The sequence below is a fragment of the Prosopis cineraria genome, unplaced genomic scaffold, assembly GCF_029017545.1.
Source record: "Prosopis cineraria cultivar Desert tree isolate PC_DT_omini unplaced genomic scaffold, ASM2901754v1 PC12, whole genome shotgun sequence".
Lineage (NCBI taxonomy): Eukaryota > Viridiplantae > Streptophyta > Magnoliopsida > Fabales > Fabaceae > Prosopis > Prosopis cineraria.
In genome coordinates this window covers 37278847-37302773 of record NW_026555343.1, presented here as the reverse complement: position 1 = coordinate 37302773, position 23927 = coordinate 37278847, and the positions used below count along the sequence as shown (strand labels likewise).

General features: G+C 32.4%; 2 pseudogenes; both read right to left on the bottom strand.

Moving 5' to 3' along the window:
• Positions 1–1150: 1150 nt before the first annotated feature.
• LOC129289315 (proline-rich receptor-like protein kinase PERK1) lies at positions 1151–9106 on the bottom strand (annotated as a pseudogene).
• Positions 9107–14352: 5246 nt separating this feature from the next.
• LOC129289659 (proline-rich receptor-like protein kinase PERK1) lies at positions 14353–22046 on the bottom strand (annotated as a pseudogene).
• Between the last annotated feature and the right edge of the window lie 1881 nt (positions 22047–23927).

The following is a 23927-nucleotide window of genomic DNA, read 5'->3' as shown; positions in this document are numbered from 1 at the left end:
AGTTGAACTCTTAATTTATTTGACATTTTGACTGAATTAGTGTATTGTAGAGATTTTGAGAAATTTTATTTATAAAGGAGGTTCTACCTAAATTTCTGCGAATATATTGAAACTTTGTTATAATTGCTAGTATCAAAGGTGTTATGATTTCAATATAAATCTAATTATAATTTACAAATAGAATGAATTTATGATTTGAGACTTACGGAGATATGTGAAATGGTTCGCATCCCATACCGATCACGCTCCATTTTCAAGACGTGACACTAACTCTTCAACTACCTCCAAAAATATATATCCCATACCATCGTGCAATTACTTCAGTCTTAACATCTAGCGAAGAAGATTGAAAAAATAAACCAAATATCCATGTGGTCCAAGAGCTTTTGAGTTTTGAGGCACCAAACTGAAACATAGCATCCCTAATATTCTCATTTTCACTCCACAACAAGAAGTTTCAGATTATCTTTATTATAAATAACTCTTCTAACATACTGCAGTGCTTCCCCCATCCTATAATAAGGACCAAAAAGAGAACTAGTTATCAATATTATTTTGAAAAATAAATGAGCAATACAATAATTATATCAATTTATATTAATGATTGTAATGTATAAATAATAAGCACAAATTATCTTCCTAAAAATACTTATATTATTCTATATCTTTTAAGATGTTTTACCAAAATAATCATGCATTAACCTTTATAATCTGGCACAGAAACCAAAGGAACAACAAGCAATTCTTATTCTCTGAAGTCTGCCTCTTTCACAAGTCTCAAGGTCCTATTTATAGTCCTAGAATACGTGAAACTGAACCATACAAATTTAAAGGGGAGTTACAGAAGTTAAGGGACGGTTACAAAGAGTTTATGATGCTCATTATGTGTGCCTTCCGTTTTAGCTCGTTTCTTGCTCTTTCTGTTTCATTCTGCTCTTTCCGTTTCATAATCTTTTTGTCCAAATCAAACCATCAAGTATCCGATATTCTCCTTTTATACAAATTCAAGAACATAATGGGATTGGATCTTAAGTTAACTCTTTCAACACGTTTTTTTTTCTGTGAAACTTGACGAGAGGTTCAATTTTCATGTCTATTGGAGTGTTTTCAAGCCCGAGCTGCTTGAAGTAGAGTGATGTTGATCAGATTCGCTTGTGCTATATCCTAACTTCAATGTCTTGGCCGATTGGTCGTGTTGACGCATCAGTGTACTCTGTTCAGATCATCCAGGCAAATATTTCCCACTAAAGCTTGAACTTCCTGCTTTGATTTATGTCATTCAATTTAACCTTCATTGAATAAAAATATGGCTAAATTCAACATCAAACCTTTTCAACTTTTAGCACTTTAGTTGACTGACCTGGCTCATTTGAGGACAATGTCTGGCTGATTGGCGGATGCAATTTGTAGCACAAGAAGCCATTCGAATCATCTCTTCAACGTTGTAATCATTCTGCAGCCTTGCATCAGCAATCGCTTCAAAGTGTCCATTTTCCATAGCTTCCGATACTAAGGTTCTTGCCTGCGATTTGTAACATAACTATCAGTATCAGTGCACAACTGTTATCTCAGACTTCTTTGTCTCTTTTACTTCTCACAGGACTCAGATCCTCTCTGAAGCTCCTCCCCTCAGTGTCCCTCAGCGTCTCTAATCTCGGCCCTGCAATAAAGATCTAATGTCCCATAATTTTCCACATCATTTAATATAAAAATAATTTTAATTTAAAAATTAATTCTTTAATTTTTTCTAAAAAATTTCTAAATAAATTTTTATTAAATATATCATGTCAGAGTTTGAATAAGTCTGACTATAAATATTTGCTTACAATTTGACCTTTTTTGTAAATTTTTAAATAGAATTTTATTAAATAGGTCATGCCAAAGTTTGTTATAAGTATTTGCTTAGAGTCTAACTTGCTTTGTAGATTTTTTTTAAACAGGTTTTTATTAAATTAGTCAAGTTAGAGTTTGAATAAGTTAGACTATAAGTTCTTCTGTGAAAATTTGTAGGGTAATTTTTTAGAAGAAGTTTTAAAAATAGAAAATGAAATAAAAAATCAATTTAATGAAAGGATTAATCTTTTAAGTTAAATTATTTTTATATTAAATGATGTGGCAAATTATGGGATATTATATCTTTATTGAAGGGCTGATATTAGAGATGCTGAGAGAAGGAGCTTTTGGGAGGATCTGAATCCATTCTCGCTGTAGCTTTGATCTACTAGATGGAGTCAGTTATATAAATACACGACACCATTGTCTATCTCTCTTCTCACCATCTCCTGTTAAAATTTGAAACATCTGGTACACAAGTATGTATGATTTGCCCAGCTCTATCAATGTGATTGATCCAGTACACCACTAAAAAAATGGAACAACCCAAAACATACTATATGTTGGCAATTTTTTTATCATCAATTCACAATGTGCATGTTATTTCTTAGACCTCATACGATCGATGCACAGAAAAACCTGTATAGTTATTAAAAAAATGAATAAATAAATATTGGAGTAGCACGGTACAAACCCACTCTACCATACTGTCATCTATGAAAGACTCAGTTTTATAAGCAGGTTTTAGTCCTGTGATCAACTCCAAAAGCACAACACCAAAGGAGAAGACATCTGACTTCTCAGTGAGTTTCCCACTAGCTGCATACTCAGGAGCTAGGTATCTGTGTTCAATGATATCAGAATCTTATACAGATTGAAATATTAAATAGTTAATAATCAGTATCTGTGTCATCCATTGGCAATCCACGTATTTAATTGTGAGATTCAAAACACACAAAGACTTACCCAATGGTTCCCATTATTAGAGTTGAGACATGGGTTTCAGTGTCTGACGAAAATTTGGCATGTCCAAAATCTGCAACCTGATTTATAGATACAAGCACATTCTAGTAATTTACATGAATAATGGATTTAGGGCAGGAAATTAAAAACATTTGGTGATATTAGTCCATGTGATCATGTAATTATTAAATTCAATTAAATATTGGGTTGTAAGTTAGGGAAAGTTGGATGCTTTTAATAATATTAATTTATATTTCTTGCATAGCTTTACATCAAGGAGAAATTGTACAAAAAGAACTATACCTTTGGCTCAAAATCATTATCAAGAAGAATGTTAGCTGCCTTGATGTCACGGTGTATGATCTTTGGTTGACCTAATAAAACAAACAATAATATATATCAGACTAAAAGAAGTAAAGTTCCAAGTAAGAAGATATCTACAGTGGATTAGTTCCAAGTAAAAGTTCCAATAGTATATATCAGACTCACAGTCTTCGTGCAGATACGCCAATCCTTTTGCAGAGCCAATGGCAATTTTCATCCTTGTGGTCCAATCCACAGTTCTAGTGCTTTCTCCTGATAATCATTTTACATAGACCAATATAGTATCTTAACAAAGATTTTAAACAAGACTCTGATCTAATAAATCATACAGTGGAGGTGAAAGTCTAGGGTTTTATTGGGGACAAACTCATAAACAAGCATCAAAGTCCGGTGAGATTCAGCAATACAGTAGCCAACGAGGGAAACAAGATGTCTGTGATGGACTCTGCTGATGACCTGGACTTCAGTCTGGAACTCTCGTACTCCTTGTTTGCTTCCAGATTTGAGCTGCTTAATGGCAACGCTTTGATTATTATCAGGTAGGACTCCTTTATGGACTGTGCCAAATCCACCTTGGCCCAGAAAATTTGACTCCGAGAATCCATCTGTTGCCCTTTCTAATTCTTCATACGTGAATGTTTTTGGTGAGAGCCCTAATGGTGAAAGGGCGGCAAGGTATTGCCTCTCTGATTCAGAGCCTATGGCGACCGTAGATTGTTTTGTTGGGCTTGTGCATGGAAGTAACTTTGGTCCACCGTCTGTGGGCGGAAGACCAGTCTCTGGCCAACGATGTTGAGGCGAACGAGCAACTGCTTCTTCACCAGCTGCAGATAAATTAGAAGTTTTGAATCTGAATGGTACAAAGTAAATCTCTATAATCAATTTATAAAAAATTTTAAAAAATTAATATTAAATTTGGACCTAATTAGTATTAAAGATTTATTTAAAATTTTATAAATTTTTATTTTAAAAAATATAAAAAAAAGTTATCTTTCAAGGTGATGAGCACTTAATGTTCTCTATGAGTTACATGCTAAATGTGTTTTTCTCTCATACTTTTTGTACATTCTTCCCAACTTTATTTTTTTATCAATTTTTATATAAAATAAAAGATATTTTCATATATGAAATTCTGAAATAATAGAATTTTATATTTTTATAATGTTTTAAATAGAAATAAAGGTGGCATCAAGTCTTTATAAGTTTTTTAAATTTTAAAATTATTTTTAAAAATTATTTTTTATTAATTGAACCTTTATAATTTGATTCATTGTTAATATTAAAAATTAAAATCCTTGAACTTTTTCTTTAAAAAAATTTGAAATTACGAATATTTTTATTAAAATATTACATAATTTTATAATTTTTATAACTCAATATTTATATAATTAAGTTATGTCTTTTAAATAATTTTTATACATATAAATTTTTTAAAAAATATAAACTTTGCATTAAATCAAAATTTTTTTATGACCAAAAGTATTAAATCAATAAATGTGTTTGCGTTGGAAGAAAATTCATTATTCATTAATGATTTTAATCTTCAGAGATTAACATATCAAATAAATCAAATTACAATGACTTAGCTTGATTAAAGCAAAATAAATAAAAATTTAATTCAAAATATAAGAAAAAATCTATGAGTTAATTTTCATTAGATATTATCAAAACTATAGTTTTCACACCTTTTTTTAATGTAAAACCAAACACGCTAGGAGGGAAGGAGCACCCCCATCCTTAGATTTGTAAAATATATCATTATTTTAAATTTAACTAGATTTTTTCTCGTGTTGCAATGCACGAGAGAATATTAAAAACTTAATAGATATTATATCATATATTATCTACATATAACTTATTATACCATTACAAATATAAAATAAAATATTATTTATTCCATTATCCAAAATATTTTAAAATTTATTAATCCATGCATCGTAAAAAGTCAGACAACAATTTTTTTCATTAAAAATTTAAGCGAGTAGGATTTTATTTCATATGAATCATTATATATCATTGGGAGAATGATAACTAGGTCCCAAAGAAGTGAATCAATTAGGTCTCGATAAAGTTTTCTATAAAATATCAATTTAAATAGTTGTAAAAAATTATAATTATTTGGATTGATATTTTTAATTTACTTTTGAAAAAAATTTATTAAAAACTTAACTATCATTAATTCAATATTTTGGGATTTAATTGTCATTTTTCCTATATCATTTGTACAAATTAAAGTGTAGACCCAATTTGACCAGTGGGTCCAGCCTAACAATCCAGCAATCAAATTAGAACTTCAGTGGAGTCCCTTAGAAGATCATTATTTACATTAAAATTATACGGTATAAATGTAATATCATTTTGTTTAATATTTTTAATACTCAAATTTTAAAATAAATAGTATATTTTAACCAACGCCTTGTAAAAAAAATAAATTTATTATTTTAAAACTCTAAATGTGTCAGTGTAATTTGAAAGTGTAAATTTTTTCAACGGGACTATACCGCATTTGGATTTTAATAAGTGTCTCGTCTGACACAATAATAATTAAATGATTATTAAATATTTTATTATATGAGGGGCAACATACCTAAGAAGTATTCCAATCATGAGTATTGTTTTGAATTTTTTGATAATTTTCAAGGGTTAATAAAATTCAATACTCCTTTTATCCTAATTTATAAACTAAATCACTTCTAATTTATTTCGCCTGAATAAAAAAAAAAGCTTGAAACTCATTAATTCGGTCTAAAAATTTTATAAATTCTTAACTTTATCCTTATTAAATATACATATTTTAATAGCATGCTTTCTGTAACATTTTAAATTTTTGATTCTTACATTAATACTAATTAAGAGATGAATTAGTAATTTAATGCAAGATTAGGATTCTGAATAGTAAAATATTGTTTTGACTTGTTGGGACATTATATGAATAGATTTGAGTGGGAAAATGGAATTGCGAAGCAAGGTGCGTGAGCGTAGTGAGGAGTTTTCTTATTGTGCCACGCGTCGCGGCTAGTGCAAGATGTGCCATGATGTATGGCTCAAAATTTTGATTAAACAGGACATGTCTTGCTTATGAAAATAGAAGGAGAGACAGAGAAAAAGAGCACAAGGGTAGACAAGAGATGGTTCTCCTTTAAGGCAAGCAATCTCAAGAGCAAGGATGACATTTTTAACTTGTTACTTATCAAATAAGTTTTGTATTGCCTTAACCTCCAATTATACTCTATTTTCTCTTTGTTTAAACTAATGAGAAATTGAATCTAGAAATTTTAAGGAGTTAATTTCTTACCTCATAATAATAGAAAGGATCGCTGGAGTTAAATTAGAATTTTGTGACCGATTTGAGTCAGAACGATAAAACTTTAAAACTATAAACTCAAATTAGTTTGGTTTAGAGACAAAGGAATGGGTGAAAGTTTAGAAGGAATAGGGTAAGGTTTGAGACGGGAGGTGATTTGATGCAATAGGTGGAAATGGACTTAGAATTAATGGATAAGATTGTTTAGATGCCTAAATCACTATAATTGACACTTTTAGTCAATGATAAAATTGACTCTAGGTGCCTTAATTGTGTAATTTTTGTGTGCGACAAGTTAAATAGTGAAAGAAACTTGAATAGGGTTGTGAAATACAAGTAACCCTTTCTATCGAACAGAAGGATTGAGGTAATCATACAGTTTGTTATGTTCTTTAATTATTATAACTGTGTAGAAAAAAATGTGTAATTATATTTTAGTGTTTTAATCTCTTGTGTATGGTTTGGTAAATGGTTTTGGCAAGTGATTTTGCTAAGTTTGTGAACAACTACCACCTTTGAACTAAATAAATATGTATGTGTGTGTGTTATGTGTGTAAATGTGGAAAAAGTGGTGAAATTATGTGTGAAAAGCATGATCATAGGGGGTTAGGAGTTTATTCAAGGTTTGTGTGGATGTGTGTGTATGGATATGGGTGTAAACAAATTCATTTCATATGGTCGGCTTGACACTATGGGACATCCGGTGTATCATTATATTTGTGCTGGTACCATACGATATCCGATACAAGATTATATTGGGATTATTATAATGGGATATCTGAGTAGTTTTGTAACTCTTTAGTGTCCGTTAGGGTGCGGTTAGGAGTTAACGACACTTCTATCGCTAGTGAATGAAATGAAGGAAACCATAGTCCATAAGTAAGATAGATTACCTTTGGTCAGGTATTTTTATCATCGAAGGTGTGCTCAAATTAATATGTGATTGATGTATTAAAGCTTATGGTTTCATGTCAAGGAGCTTTGGAGGATCGGTGGATAGATGATCATGTTAATAAATGTGACTACATGCAAATGCTATGCAAAAAGGGAAACTATGTTACTCTTTGCTATAAAAACTATTGATTTGGTTTTGTTTACTTTCACGCAATTATTTATGTTAATGGACATTAAATGAGCTATCTTAATTACTAAGATTTTGACTCACACATGGTTATTTGCATTTTTCATATTTTGGTAGTGGCGGTGCAAAGGGAAAGGATTCGGGCCAGAAATAGAGATTTCTCTACAAAGCTTATTGTAAGATGGTATAATAAATTTGCATGTTAATAGTTGTGAATGTGTATATAAGTTGCAATAATGATAAAGATTATGCATAAGCATGTGAATGTTGGTATGTATGGTGATTTTTGGTATCCTAGCCCAGTGTGGTGCATGTATGGGTTGATGTGAATATAATATGGCAGGCCAGTGATTGAGTATATGTGTATATGAACAAAGAATGTAAGGAGAAATTTGGCCAATTATATTGGAGATGAGAAAATGTGAATATGCCCAAGTTTACATGAAATGGGCAGAAATATGCGTATGCATGTGATATTGTGCATATAACTATTTAATCAAGTATAAATTATCCATTTGGATATAATCAAGGCCCTAAAAGTGGCCAATAACTTATGGTTTCAAATAGTGATGTTCAAGTGATAAATTTTGCCTTAAAATTGTCAAATTACACTTGGATGTTCAATTTTTAAATGAAAAATGAGATTTGAATAAAATCAGTGTCATTGGTTAGATTGTGAAACAAATTTCGTGTGGACACTTAAATTATCCTAATTAGACATTGGATGCAAAAAAGGCATATGTTTGAAGTTCACACTAGAAACTGTTATTTGATAGTAAAATCTGATATGTGCACTGCGGGGCATGTATCACATGCCGCAGTGCATGGCACAAAGCGTGAAGCTTGTGTCTTTGTGCCACATGCCATGGCGCATTTGGCACAAGCCGCAACGCATTACCCCTATTTTAGCTTAATTTTGTTGGTTTGAATATGTTTTTCTATTGTTCTTAATGTGCTTATGCATAATGCTTCCACTGTGTAGTGTTTTACAAATTGAGTATCGCAAGGATATGATTTTTTAACGTTTTATGTTGGGATCCCAACTTTTCAAAAAAAAAATGGTTTAAATTGTTATGATAGATTAAGTGGATGATTGAATGGCAATATCAATAAGGGCATTACACTTTCTCTTACCAATATTTAATAGGGAGTAAAATGAGAAATTTGTTTTAAAAATATAATGATGTGATTTATAAATAAAAAAATACTTTTCTCTTTACCTCGTAAATAAAAACTGGCAGGGTAATTAAAATTCTCATAGAGAAAGTGGAAGAACGTCGAGCAGAGCAGGCAAAAACCAAGCCTAGATCTTATTTTCTTTCTCATGCAGGCTTAACCTCACAAACCCTTGAAAGTTGAAAATGCAAGATGCTTGAAGAATGAAAGAGAAGCAGAAAAGGTTTATATTACCTTTGGGTTGGTGTGGTTGTGGAGAGGTTTCGCCAATTCCAGAGAGTCTGACCCTTCTCCTCTTTATCCATATAAACAAACCCACACATAATAATCCCAATATTACCAATGAACCAATCACTGTCCCTGCAATTATCCCTGCCGGTGATGGAGACCGCTGCGACGGCGAAGGTGGCTCTACAGACCACCATGGGAAAGGTTGGGACTCTTAATTATGTGTACATAAGTATGTGTATGTGTGCGAAGGCTCCCATAGCTAATAATTATAAGATATATCAAACAAATATAATTAAACTTGGCGTGAATACAACTAATTAAGTAGCTTGTAACCTTTTTCAAATAATTATGAACAAAATCTCACTCACAGTTACTATATAAAAAAAATTATCATGGATATTAATTCAAGCCATAAGGTTTGAGACTGAAAATGAGAGGGGGAATGTTAGATCTCCATTTGGATTATATGAATATTTGAAATCTTCTCACACGACACTCGTGAGATTTTATCAATACTTGTAAATTTATACTTGAAATAAATAAAGAGAAAATTATATATAGGTCTCACACCAAAAAAAATAATTACCATAGGTTCTATTAATAAACTAAACTAAGGTCATAGGCAATACAATATATTGTCATTTAATTTTTTTAGTTCAGTTGTTAATGAACCTTGTAGAAAGTAATTATCTTGTATGAGGCTTCAATGTAATTCTCTCATAAATAAATAGTAAATGACAGTGTTATAAGGATGCATTTCAACCATTTATTTATAACCATATAAATCTTTAGATTAAAATATAATACAAGCAATTAAAGTTGATATGACTGACAGAAACTCTTATTATTTACCAAGTAAAATTCTAATCTTTGCACATGTAATAAATGGTAATTTAGGTGAGAGAAGTTTACCCATTGCTCTCACCAACCCTTGGATAATCAACAGTTTTTATGGTGTCACGTAATAAGTGAGAGGATTTGGGATACCCACCAAACTGAGATCTAGAGCTTGTGGCCTGTGGGATTGAAAAGAGGGAGAGGGAGAAATGTGTTGTACCCTAACGCCTTTGAGATATACGTTAAGCTTAGGCGCTACAACGGCATAATGAACAATTTTTCATAAACTGAACTAAATGTACCTGATGACGGTGCAGACGATCTTGCCGGCGTTGGCGGAGTCAGGGGAGACGGCATCGACTGAGTCCAGGGAAGCGACAACTCTAGATGGGGAGGAGGTGAAGGAGGTGACTCTGGAGAGGGCTCAGGCGATAACGCATCTAACGACGACCACGGCATCAACGGGGATGAATGCCAGGGCGACAACGCTATAGAAGGCGAGTCTATGAGGGAATCGACGAATGTCGGCTCCGGAGGCGAGAGATATGGGGAGTCCATAGGTTTGCCCGGAGACGGTGCTGAATTCATCGCCGGTGATCGTAGAGTTCAAATGTGTGTCTTCGTGGGCTTCGGAGAGAAGGAAAACTCTTCCGGGGGGGGGGGGCAATAGCAATCGATGTGAAAGAGCTTTTCTTTTCAAGAAAATCATATCATGGAAGCGCAGGGACGAGTAGATTGTAGAGCAATGCACTGCCATTCTTCTTGACTCAATGTTGACTTGGTGCGTGTTTCCAGAATTATTGTTGGTTGTTTAATGTCAGGACTCAGGAGTCAGGTCACCTTAGTAAATATCGACAGGGTACATGTAAGGATAGTTGAAAATGGGTAAATTTTATGAGGAAAAAATGATAATGAAATCTCACTAAAATATATAAATAATAATTAAATTTTTTAAAATGTCATACTTTTTTAAAATTTTTTAACAACTTTTTTAATATTAATAATTTTAGGTTAAATGACTAAATTATTTTTTGTTTAAAATAAAAATGATGGGTCTGACTCCATTTTTTAAATTATAACATTTGTTTTCTAAATGAAAAAAATTGGAACAAGAATTCATAACTTTCCATGTTAAATTTTTTTTATTGATAAATAAGTTCTGAAAATAATTACTCCCAATTAATCATAACTTTAATTTTGTAAATCATAAAAATTGAACAAGAAATTATAACTTTTCACATAAATTTTTTTTATCATTAAAATTTAAGTTTTGAAAATAACCAACCGCAACTTTTATTTAAGTAATCATAACTTTTATTCTATTAATCACAAAAATTGAATATTAAATCACAACTTCTTACGTAAAATTTCTTTTACAATTGAAATTCAAGTTTTGAAAATAACTGATTATAATTTTTTTAATCATAACTTGTATTCTATCAATCATAAGAATTAAACAAGAAATCACAACTTTTTACATGAACTCATTTTTTTTATTTTAAACAAGAAGCAATTTAGTCATTTAACCTAAAATCATTAATATCATAAATGTACCTAGAGACTTCAAAAAAATTATGACATTTTGAAGGATCAGATTGTCATATTTTGGTAGGATTTTATTGTCATTTTTCCTAAATTTATTAAGAGTAATTTTTATTTTTATTAAAAAATTGGTACATTCAAATTGAAAAAAATAATTAAGATTTTTCTAAAATGCCAGTATTTTTTTATTTAAGATTTAATAAATCTAAACCAATAAGAAAACTGGTGAATTTCCTTTTTTTTAAATCTCAAAATCAATTATTAATATGGCATTGTTTTCACCATTGATGGAATTGTCTAAGATCAAATGGCAAAGATAAGTTTTTGTAAAACTCATAAAATTCTAGCCCAATTTCAAAAATTGATTGAAAACTTTCATGTAGTAATAAAATGAAAAAAACTAACAAAAGTTGTGTCCAATAAAGAGACTAGTTTCTTATAATGTGGCAAATTAAAGTTTGAATCCCTACTATGAGAGATGCCCACATTTAGTACTTGATATTATTTCCAACAAGATTACTTCCAATAGGAGCATACATATGCATAATCAAAAAAATGAAAAAAAAAAGTGAAAATAAAACAAGAATTCTATATACATTCTCATTGTATTATTTTATTTTAGAAACATTTTAAGACTTCACATCCAAATCATTTTAATAAATAAAAATAGAGGTATGAGAAAATAAACTTGACCTTTAGCATCAAAATGACCCTATGGGATTATTCAACTTTTAATTTTCCATTATCCTATACTACTACAGAATTGTTGATATAAGACACCAAAAAAATGATGATTAAAAAATGTGTCATTTAAAAGAAAGACGGGTGATGCTTGATGGGTGTTTAAACACCTATCATATAAAGCTTTGAATGAAAAAAATTAAAAACTTAATACCAATATAATGGCAGTTTTTTATGATGTTAACGTTATATGTCAGGTGTTGAAACACATGTCATATAACCTTTTAGTGTCTGGCATTTAAGGAAATTAAAAAAATTAAACTTTATATGATGAATGTTTCATATAAAGGCAGAACCATGAATGGTGGGTGTTTCAAATGCCCTTCATAAAACATTTTAATTGTTGGGTTTTAAAAAAATTAAAAATTGTAAACTTTAAATGACGGATGTTTGAAGTAAAACAAATGTCTATCATTTATGTGGGAATAAATGACAGGCATTCAAATGCTTGTCATTTATTCTGTTTTAAATATTCATTTCATGCTTCATTTTCAGTCTCACATCGGATACTGTTCCCCTCTTTTCTCTTCTCCACTTGAATATGAAATCGCAAGAACACCCACACAGTGCTTCTATTGCCATCACTGATGACCGTCCTTTGCTCCAATGTGAACCCACAGCCCTTGGGAGGTTTCTATTTGGATGTCAATCCTTTTTGGTTCAAGTTGTGTTTTTTTCCCTACCTTTTCTATCAATATATCCTTCGTTTTATTGGCAGTGGAAATGATTTATTATTGTGTTGGAAATTTTTATTGATTGATTTTTCTTGTTTAACCTTCTACTCATTGTCGCTTGATTTTGATATTTTGAATTATCAAAAATTAATAATGTTTGATGCGTTCTTGACTTGAGAATGGTAATGAAGGTTATGGATAGCCTTAGAATGACTATAAAGATGAAAACGAGTGATCAAAATTGATATCCATGATGATTGTATTTTGGGAGAATGACAGATATGAACAGAAATTTCTGTTACAATCAAAAAATTATATTTGATATTTAAATATTTATTTGCAATTGAAACTTCTAGATTTATAATAATTTGAATTGATATTTTTAGCTTATTTTTCAAAAATATTTATCGAGGACTTAACTAGTATTAATTCAGTATTTTAGGACCTAACTGTCATTCTCTCTTGTATTTTTCCACAAATTTTGAATGAAATTTTTTAATAATTTTTAATTTAAATTATATATCTTATTCGATCTAAGTAGTTTTATCTTTAGAAATTATATGTTGAAATATAATAGTATACCAAATTTTATTACAATTGGAGTTGATTTGAATGACCAAAACTGACACACGTTTTTTTGTGAAAATCATAACTATTTTATTGAGATTTTGGCATTTGATAATGAATGATGTTTTTTTGGCTTAGGATTGATAATGTAGGATACGAGTAATCTTAGAATAATCAATAAAAAAAAATAATGATTGGAAATTATATGTTTATGGTGTTTTTCTTTTTTTTGTAATTTTTTAATGAATTTTTTAGATAATTTTATAATTTAGATTTTATGTCATATTTGACTTGAATAATTGTATTGTTGAAAACTATATCTTGAAATGTACCAGAGATCCAAATTATATCATTGAAAATAAAGATACATTATCTCGATTCTCTTGATGAGGAATCGAGGAATCAACAAATTTTATTGAAATTAATTAATATATAAGTGCATAAAATAAATATTTCATATATTTATTTTTTTATTCAAATTTCATACTGACACTTTTTTTACTTTTTTATTAGGGTGATTGTGTTGTATTGCTCAAATACGAAACAAAAAATTTCAAGGTTATTTACAAATTTTGATCAGCCTATACTTGGAATACAATAAAAGTAATTAGTATTGTTATTAAATTTCAGTATTCATAAATTTTTAATGCATTAATACATATTTCTTAGTTCTTTAATTTGTAGTGCTTGAGACAAATAAAAAATAGCTTAAATTATGGCTTCTGCATGATAAGGTTCATGAAAGATACCATTATCCATAAGGAAAACACAATGGTATGTTAACAATATTCACTTTATAATTGCTAATGAATTTAATTTATTAAAACTAATTTATGGTGAATAATTTATATATTGCAATAAACAAGAATGTTGGCAATTTAATTTCCATTAGTGCATACATACGATGAAAAGTAACAGAGGTAAACTAGTCATATCAAAAACGTGTGTAACCACCATCACTGATAATATTAACATCAATACCTGCAAGAAAATCAAGGCCAGCAATCTAATTGTATATTGCATCGTTACAAAATAACCCAAACAAATGCAGATGCACCCTTTTGTTTCAAGACTTTCAATGTTACGGCCCTTTTTTTTTTTTGGGGGGGGGGTGTTCAATAGATGTTAGCATCCAAGGTGAATACAGCTTACACTTATTTGAATTACATAATTCAAGAGAATCATACTTCTGAAATAAATTAGATTGTTGACAACGAACAAACCGATTTGTACGCTGAACCTGCAAAATCTAGCAACAAATTAAATTATATTTACCAACGACTGATCAGGTGTGCATTTTTGTGAAGGACCAATCCTCATTCCTCAATTCATGGGAATTATATTATCAGTCAAAGGCTTTACCAGCTAGCCTTCACATTAATTCCACGTATATTTCATGCCTCATGGGAGTATTTTTGGAGGCCTGAGCCACCGGAGATAGATTGCTGTAATTGATCGGACTCGCTGGTAGTGGTAGGTCCACTGTATTCACCACTGCTACCTACGACGCCTTCCAGTGCCACCTTCCAACACTTCTTCAGGTCATCGCCATTCTGACCCGTTGACGTGATCTTCTCCTTCACATCTTCCAGACTAATATTTCCCAGCAAAGCTTGAACTACCTGCTTCATTTCATTCACTTTATCATGTGTGTTCATGCCAGTGCTGAATATATCTTTATTTTGAAACAGGGAAACAGGGACTAGAGGACTAGCTAGTGCAGAAACATATTTTAACAGTTTGGTTCACTAACCTGGCTCATTCGAGGACGATGTCCGGCTGAATGGCGCAAGCAATTTGCAGCGCAAGAAATCATTCGATACATCTCTTCAAAGTCGTATTTATTCTGCAACCTTGGATCAGCAATACGCTCAAAGTTTCCATTTTCCAAAGCTTCCGACATTAAAGGTCGTGCCTGTAGGATTTGTAACATGCATAAGCAAGCACACTATCACCCAAGTTATCTCAGCCTCTCCGGTTTTATATTAGTATTGTACTGTGACTTGTTATTCACTCAGATCCTGTACAATGGACCCACCTATTTCATGTTAAAATTTATTTAACCTTAAGTTAAAATTCAAAACTGATCTGAACTTTTTACAACCAATAGTGAAAGCCTCAGAAAACTAAACTATGGGTTGATTGTTGGAGTTTTCTGAATAGTGAACAACTTTCGTATTTTCAACAAAAGTTCCTATGGGATGAAAAATACAGGCAAAAAATTCCGTATTGAAGAGTGGAAAAAAAATGTTTGGAATATTTTGGATTGTATTAATTAGTTATTGAATCCAAAATAGATTAGTTTTAATGATTTTATGTGGACTGTGATAGACAAACAACATTTAAATGAGTCCTTTTAAGTAGAAACCACACTTACAACCTTTTAGCTATCAATTTTTCTCTATCAAAAAGTTGACTGAGTCAGAGAGTTTATGGAAAAATTAATTAATTAACCAATTATATTTAAATGGTAACTAACCTAATCTTCAACGCGATCAGCATGTCATTATTTTTTGACAGACTCATCCTCTCTATGTTCTTCCTTCTGCTCTCATGCTCTTTGTTCTCCCTGAAAAGCTAAGGAGATCTACCAGCTCTCAAAGTGATTGAGATCCTTACTCATATTTATATTTTCTCTAGAATAATGGATTTGCTAGCATGCGCTCATCAAACTTAACTCTTGATAATTTTGATTAATTATTGAGAATTTTCAACAAAAAATGCTAATGCTATGTTTGGATATATATAGATTTGGATTTAGATTTGAATTTGACTCAAATCCATTATTTGGATAATTAAAAATGTATGAAATTGGATTTAAGCCAAATCCAAATTCAAGTTGTACCTCAATCTCTTTGTAATTTAAAATCTTTTTTAAATCTATAATATTTCAAATCCTAACTCAATCTCTTCTATAATTTGACCTAAATTCATAAAAGCTTGATCGGCCTATCAATAGTAATTGGACTGGACTATCAAGTTGACAAAAACAAGACATAGTAATTGGACGGGATAGCTGACTTCCATAAGGACCGAACCGACGACGATGACCAAACGACTGACTTCTATTGGGATCAGAACAGCGGCAATGACTAGGATGGGATTGTTGACTTCCACCTAAACCAGACTGACGATAACAGTCGAGATCGGAAGGCTGATTTCCATCGAAATTGGACCGACAATGACAATTAGGATGGGATGGCCGACTTCCATAGGGATCAAACTGATGGTGATGATCAAGATGGGACAGCTAACTTCCATCAGGATCAGACTGAAGACGACGATCGAGACAGGACAACTGACTTCCATAGGGATTGGGTTGACGGTGACGACTGAGATAGGAGGACCGACTTCCACAGGGACCGAATGGCTGACTTTCATTGACACAAGACCCGATAGAAGTCAGCCATCCCATCCCAATTCAGTTCAGTCCCAGTAGAAGTCGGCCATCCTATTTCGATCGTCACCGTCGGTCCAGTCTTTATGAAAGTCAGTTGTCCTGTCCTAATTGTCACCATCAGTCCTATCTCTATGGAAGTCGGTTGTCAGGTCCTCATTGTCGCCTTTAGTCTAGTCCTGGTGGAAGTTGACCATTCTATCCCGGTCATCGCCGGTGCCACAATCCCAGTCGACTTTGACTGTCTAATCCTGGTGAAAGTTAGGCATTCAGATCATTGACTTTGACTAGTCATCTAAGTTTATTTTAAATTTAAATATAGAATTTAAATTTTAAAATTTTATATCATCAAACAAAAGAATTTAGAATCTATGAATTTCAAATGTGAGATTTTAATATGAAATTTTAAAATTAAATTCCTAACTTAAATCCATTCCTCCAAAACGCAATCTAAAGAACTTTCTTTGTTTTTTTCCCCCCAAAGAATACATAGAGAAGTTTGAAGAAACAATACATACCCAATCAACCATACTGTCATCTGTGAAAGATTCCGTTTTACAGGCAGGTTTCCGCCCAGCAATCAACTCCAAAGCATGACACCGAAGGAGAAGACATCTGACTTCTCTGTAAGTTTCCCGCTAGCTGCATATTCTGGAGCTAAGTATTTGTATTAATTCAGTGAAATACAAAATTTCATGAAGATTGAAACATAAGCAATTAATGATGTGGAGAAAGGGGGAATATTCAAGAAAGTGGCAAGAGATCAAGTGTGGCAATATCCATGGACTTGTAGTGAGGTTCAAATGAAAATATGAGAAAAGAATAATAAGACCAACACAATGGTTCCCATTATTCAAGTAGAGACATGGGTGTCAGTGTCTGATGAAAGCTTGGCGAGTCCAAAATCTGCAACCTGATTTATAATATATAGACACACACAAATATTATCTTTCCATATATACATATATGGACATATATAGATATATATATATGATATATACAAATGTGAGTCGAGAAGATATCTGAGTCCAGTAACTTCACAATTCACTGTATGATATTTGAATATATTCTCTAGTCCAGAAAAATTAAAATTGATTGATAGAAAAGTGAAATTAAGGGGATTAAAATTAAACTTACGGCATATTAAAACTTGCATTTTATATTCTTTTTGCCCTAAAAAACTTGCATTTTTGATTTTTTAGTGTTTAGGGCTTAGGAAATGATTATGTATTTAGGTTAAAAGAAATCTATCTTTAGGAAGTGATTGTACGGGTTGCAAGTACCTTTGGCTCAAAATCATCATCAAGAAGAATGTTGGCTGCCTTGATATCACGGTGTATGGCTCTGGTTTGCCTAAAACAATAGTGAAAGAGGTAAAAGTTTCTGGAGCAGTTACAGTGAATCATTAGGTAAATGAATGTCAGTACAAAACTCACAGTCTTCATGCAGGTAAGCCAATCCTTTTGCAGATCCAACGCAATCTTCATCCTTGTAGTCCAGTCCATAGTTGGTCTGCCTTTTCCTGAATAATTGTAAATATATAACCATATATAGTATCTTACTGATGAGACTAAGTAAGATCAGGCATGATTTCAATTACGTGTTGAAAGAGAGATTTCAAACAAATGTGCATCAGCTCAAAAGTACACATTCAATTTACTCAACTAAACAACTCCGGATAATATTGCATTGCCAAACAAATTAAAATTATGATCTTTCTACATCCTTATCATTAGCAGATTCAACTCTTTAATTCGTTTTATAATAGATATTAGGCCTAACGAGCAATTGCCCAGAAACAGAGAGAATAAATGGGTGAAGAGTAGTAAAAAGACTACACCATACCCAAAACCTCAATATTAAAGTTTATAGACTGTCTTATTTTATTATATACTAATTATTAAGCCTGATTTTATTTAATATAAGACTTTTTACATTGACTTAGGTCTATTTACACTAGGACAATTTCACAAACACTGGCTAATAAATTGGAAGTGTTACCATGCAAGTGAAATTCTAGAGTATTGTTGGGGACAAAATCATAAACAAGCATCATCGTCCTCTTGGCTGCAGAAAAGCAGTGTCCAACAAGGGAACAAGATGTCTGTGATGAACTCGGCTAATGATCTCAACTTCAGCTTTGAACTCACGCTCTCGTTGCTTGCTTCCAGATTTTAGCTGCTTTATTGCAACAATTCTTCCATCTGGGAGGACTCCTTTGTGGACATAGCCAAAACCACCTTGACCTAGAAGGTTTGATTCTGAGAATCCGTTAGTTGCTTGTGCTAATTGTTTATATGTAGATGTGATTTTTGACAATCCTACGTCTGATGATGAATATCCACTTTTTCGTTCTTGGTATAATGGTCTCTCATATTCAAAATCCATCCTTCCAATTGGATATTGTATCGTTGGAGTGGGCTTCGGATGAAGAGGCGAACCACCTGCAAGAACATCATCAGCCAGAAAGTTGAATCCAATACTTGTTTCCTTTTTGTTTTCTTGGATAACAAGGTGATGGCAAGAAACCATGTAAAAAACCCCAAAAACAAAAAAACAAAAACACTAGGACATATCAAGAATCAAAATATCTCTATACCCACCGGGAGGGGTGTTAAGAATCCTAAAACAAAACCTCACAAGTAAGCCAATTGGCAAAAAAACTGACTTCTCTCGACCATGATCAAATATTTGTTTTCAAACATCCAAATTGGATAGTTTTCCAAAGAAACCCATTCATGAAATAATAAGGTTCACTTTTCAAATTATTATGTTATTCAATTATCAAATTAAATTTTAAAATTTGTAACATTAAATTTTGATCCTATGTACACTTTTGGTCGTATATTTATAAATTACTTCTATCATATTATTTATATAATTAGCATACTATATTACTAAATGGAACTAAAATAAATTTTTGGTATTCATCTTAATTTATAAATAATATTAAAATCAATATATAAGTTCAATCTTGTTGAAAATATAACTAGAAATAAAAAAATAAATTGTTTAAAAATTAAATGGTAAAGCTAATGTATATGTAATATATTACAATATATATATAGTTAGGTTGATTGATTAAAAATAAGTTTGACATATTTAGTTATCAAATGCCTAAATTAGTAAATAAGCTAGGCTCAATTTGAAGTAGGCCAAGCTATAAATTCCTGATAAAGGCATGACCTATTTTCATCCCTAGTGGAAATATCCAAATTTAATTTTATTTAATTTTATTTTTTAAAAATTTTATTTTAATGAGCATAGAATTTAAAATAAAAAAATTTAACTGTCATTTAAAAATAATTATTGACTTAAAAATTTTAAATTTTGATCTAAATTATTTAAAGCAAATTTAGATTATTTAAATTTCATCCCAACGATTAGTATCAAAACCTCGCTGAGCACAGTCTCTCAAAAATTTTAACATACAATTCTAAGCCCTGTCAAGCCATTGAATTGTGAAGATTGAACGGGCGCTATTCTAAAGTATGGGCTGATTGAGGAAAATTACAGATGGGCCACAGAATTCATCTGTGGGCTAGAGATGGTATAAATAAAAACATTAGAGTTGAGGAGGAGAGTATGGAAATTTGCCAAGAGTCATTCACATCCCTCTGTACGATCCCTTCCCTGCCCTCTGCATCTCAAGTCTAATATTCCCCCTGTTATCTTTATGCTAATTTTCTATCACTGCTGACTATTTTCATTTCTGTCATGATTGAGTATGTGGCTGAATCATTTTATAATACAATAGTAGCAGAATTTCCATTATTCTTTGTCTTTGTTTGCATCTTGTTTAAGTGATGGCGACTCTGGACTCTGGGATTAAAAAAAAAACGCGGACTCAAATCAAACGAAAAAAAGTAAGACGAAATTGGGCCGTCTTCAACAGGTCACCGATTCTCGCTGCCCTTGACCTCTTCGCTTCACAGTCTCTTTGCCTCGTCTACTTCCCTTCTTCTGGGTCTACCCCCCGCCTTCATCTCTCTTCTCCTTTCCATTATTCTTTTGCACAGAGAACTCACTAAGAAGAGGAAGCAGGGACTAGGGCAGGCAGTGAAGCATTCTCGAGCAAATTACTATGCTATGGGGTGTTGAGTTCGAACAACATGGCGTTATTATGTAGCCACAAACCCTTTGGCCCAAAAAAAAAAAAAAATCAGCCACAAACCCATCCACCCTGTAACAAGACATGGATAACGAACGTCACAGACGCAGGCACTGAAGCATTCATATTGACAATAGATTGTGCCGTCGGTGTGTCACTGCACAAGAAATTATCGCCAATCTTTTCAGCAGACAAGAAGGAATCTAGAACAATGAGAAAATTCACTGTACAGAACCCAAAGCACTCGCTGAGAGGCAGAAGGCAGGTGGATTTCCATTTTTCTTTGTAACTTCACTGCTTCAAATCTTTTCACCCTGTTGTCGCTTTCGCTCACCGTCTCTCTTGCTCTTGTTGTTCGGAAGACGGAGATGCGAAAGGAACACCGTTGCCGTGGGTGGAAGACGATACGACGTCGCCGACAAGAGAGGGATGCATGGAGTGAAGGGTAGTTTGGTTTAAATGACAGGAGTAATTTTTCAATATCAGGCATGGTGGTGTTGAGTAATTTCATTAGGTTGGTAGTGTTACTTAGATTTTATCTCATTACATCGTACCAAAAATAAAAGTTTGGAATTATCCCCAACACTAATCTCACATATCAAACAGGGCCTGAGAATTTTCTTCCCAGAAGCAGTTACCGGTGTGCGTGCCGGACTCGTCGAAACAAATGCAATATCGTCAAAATCAACATACTGAACATGGGATACGAAACAGAAATTTTACAGGCATCATACCCACACCTCACATTACGGATCACCCCGTTTAATTGCTCTCCTTATAGAGCGCTAACTAGTCAATTCACACGGTTAAGAGGGAGTTCTTTTTGTTTTAAAATATTTTGCTCCAAAATGAAATGTGTTTATATTAAAATTTTGTTTTCTGGAATGAACCTCAGACAGAGCTTAAATCAACAGGAAAGGATACCTGTCGATTGGTGTGATTGTGGAGCAGCCGCAGAGGGCTTGCCCAACACTGGTAGCCTGATCCTGCTTCTCCTCTTTCTCCAGACAAAGAAGAAAATGACACAAAAGCCCAAAATCAGCATCGAACCGAGCGCCGTCCCTAAAACTAGTCCAGTTCGTGTAGATGTTGTCCTACTCGGTATGGAAGACGATGATGCCGTGGTCGACGGAGGAGAGGCGTAATAGGTGGGTTCAAGCGGTGGAGCCGATGAAATTCCGGCTCATCGGGGGTTTCAGAAGGCGGAGGGGAGGTATAGTTCGATGCCGGAGATGGCGCCGTATCTAGTGATTTCTCTCGGTTCAACGGACTACTAACGCCCATTATCAGATGAAGCTAGCGATGAGTGTAATGTGTTTTCCTCAACAGCTCAGCTGCATCCGCTGACTCATATGGTGGACCTTGGATTAGTTATTTAGTTAAGCTTTGAATTGTCAACAGTCCTAGACACATGAAGACTTGACGAAACGACTCAGGATTACCAGCGAGAAAAAAAGCTATTGAAATTTAAAAAACAAAACAAAAAACAAAGAAGGGAGCCGCAGATTTGATGTGGGGAAGAGAGACGTGTTATTTCTCTCATCTCATCCCTGGGACATAGGATTCTGATTTCTCTTCAAATTTATACATGAGCCCCAAGTGGCCAGTAGGATTGGTTAATTTAGTGGGAAAATCAAAGTAAAATGCCTCTTATCCCTATTTATAATTTTTTTTTATAAAATTATATATATCAATAAAATTTATTGAATATATAAAGACTAAAGTTACACGTACATAAAATTTAAGAGATTTAGAGCAATAAAAAAAGATATATGAACAAGTACCAAAACATAATAAAAGTATAAAGACTAATAACTATATTCACATTCTATATTATTTAAATAATTTTCAGTCTTTCAAATTAATCTTAAAAATATATATTTAAATATAAATCTCGTGAATTTTGACAAATCAACTTTTATCAAACTAAAAGCTTTTAATCACTGAAATTGATAATAGTCTCAGAAGAGTTGTAATCAGCAATAGTGTTGAAGTAATATAATCACTAAAGTCTATGACCCCTTGAAATAATACATAATTAGCTAACAAATGTGAACATATGTTAGCACAATTAACTCACAGAATTAGCTAGCGCTCTCTCTCTCTCTCTCTGTGTGTTCGATCAACCTGCTCGATCCACCTATTTATTTAAAGGTTGTGGATAATGAAAAGGGTTTACTGGTTGTACTTGAACACTTTACACCACTGTTTTGAAAACCGGACCGGACCGGCCGGTCGGACCGGTCGGACCGTCGACCGGTCTGGTTTCCGGTCTGGTTCAAAGGAAAAAACCGTTTTCAGAGTTGAGCTGGGTTGAGCCGTTTCGAATCGGCGGTCGGACCGGGAACCGGATCCGGTTTTCAAAAACCGGACTGCTCAAAAAAAAACTTTTTTTTTATTTTTTATCAAATTTTTTTAAAAAAATGACTAATTTTTTTAATCATTTGATATTATAGTGTATCATATAGCTTGTTAAGTCATAATAAACTTAAAATATTTAAGTTTTTTAAGTTAAATAGCAATTTTATATGTATTTCTTATATTTAAATTATTATATACATATATAATTTTTTTTAATTTAATTATTACGTCACCGGTTGGACCATTGGTCCAACCGGTTGAACCATGCGAACCGTGAACCGCTGACTTTTCCGGTTCAATGTCCAGTCCGGTTCTGAAAACACTGCTTTACACACACAGACAAACACCCATGTGGGCACTTTTAGTTATAATTACAGCTTCAGAATTTACTTTAAATTAAAAAAAAAGATGAAATAAGTATAAAACTGAAACAGATTGAAGGTGATTTAACTTCCTTGCAATTTTAATGCACACGATGCTGCTTTTCTATTCCTGCCATGGATTCATCTTTGTGCTTCACTAGCAGGCACGTCTTACACTTCACCCTTCCCTTATTTTTTGAAGAAGAAACGTTTAGGTGGGTGAGTCAGGATTCGACATGACATGTATCCAAATTTCAATTTCAAAGAATATTTATAAAAATATTTATAGATCATCCATGTATAAAATGCTCATATTGAGAGTTAGATTTGAATTAACATCATTGTGAATAATGAGTTAAATTTTTATCAATTTTTTTGTTGACAATTTACCCTTCCTTTTCCTGCTACTATTAATTAGTTTTC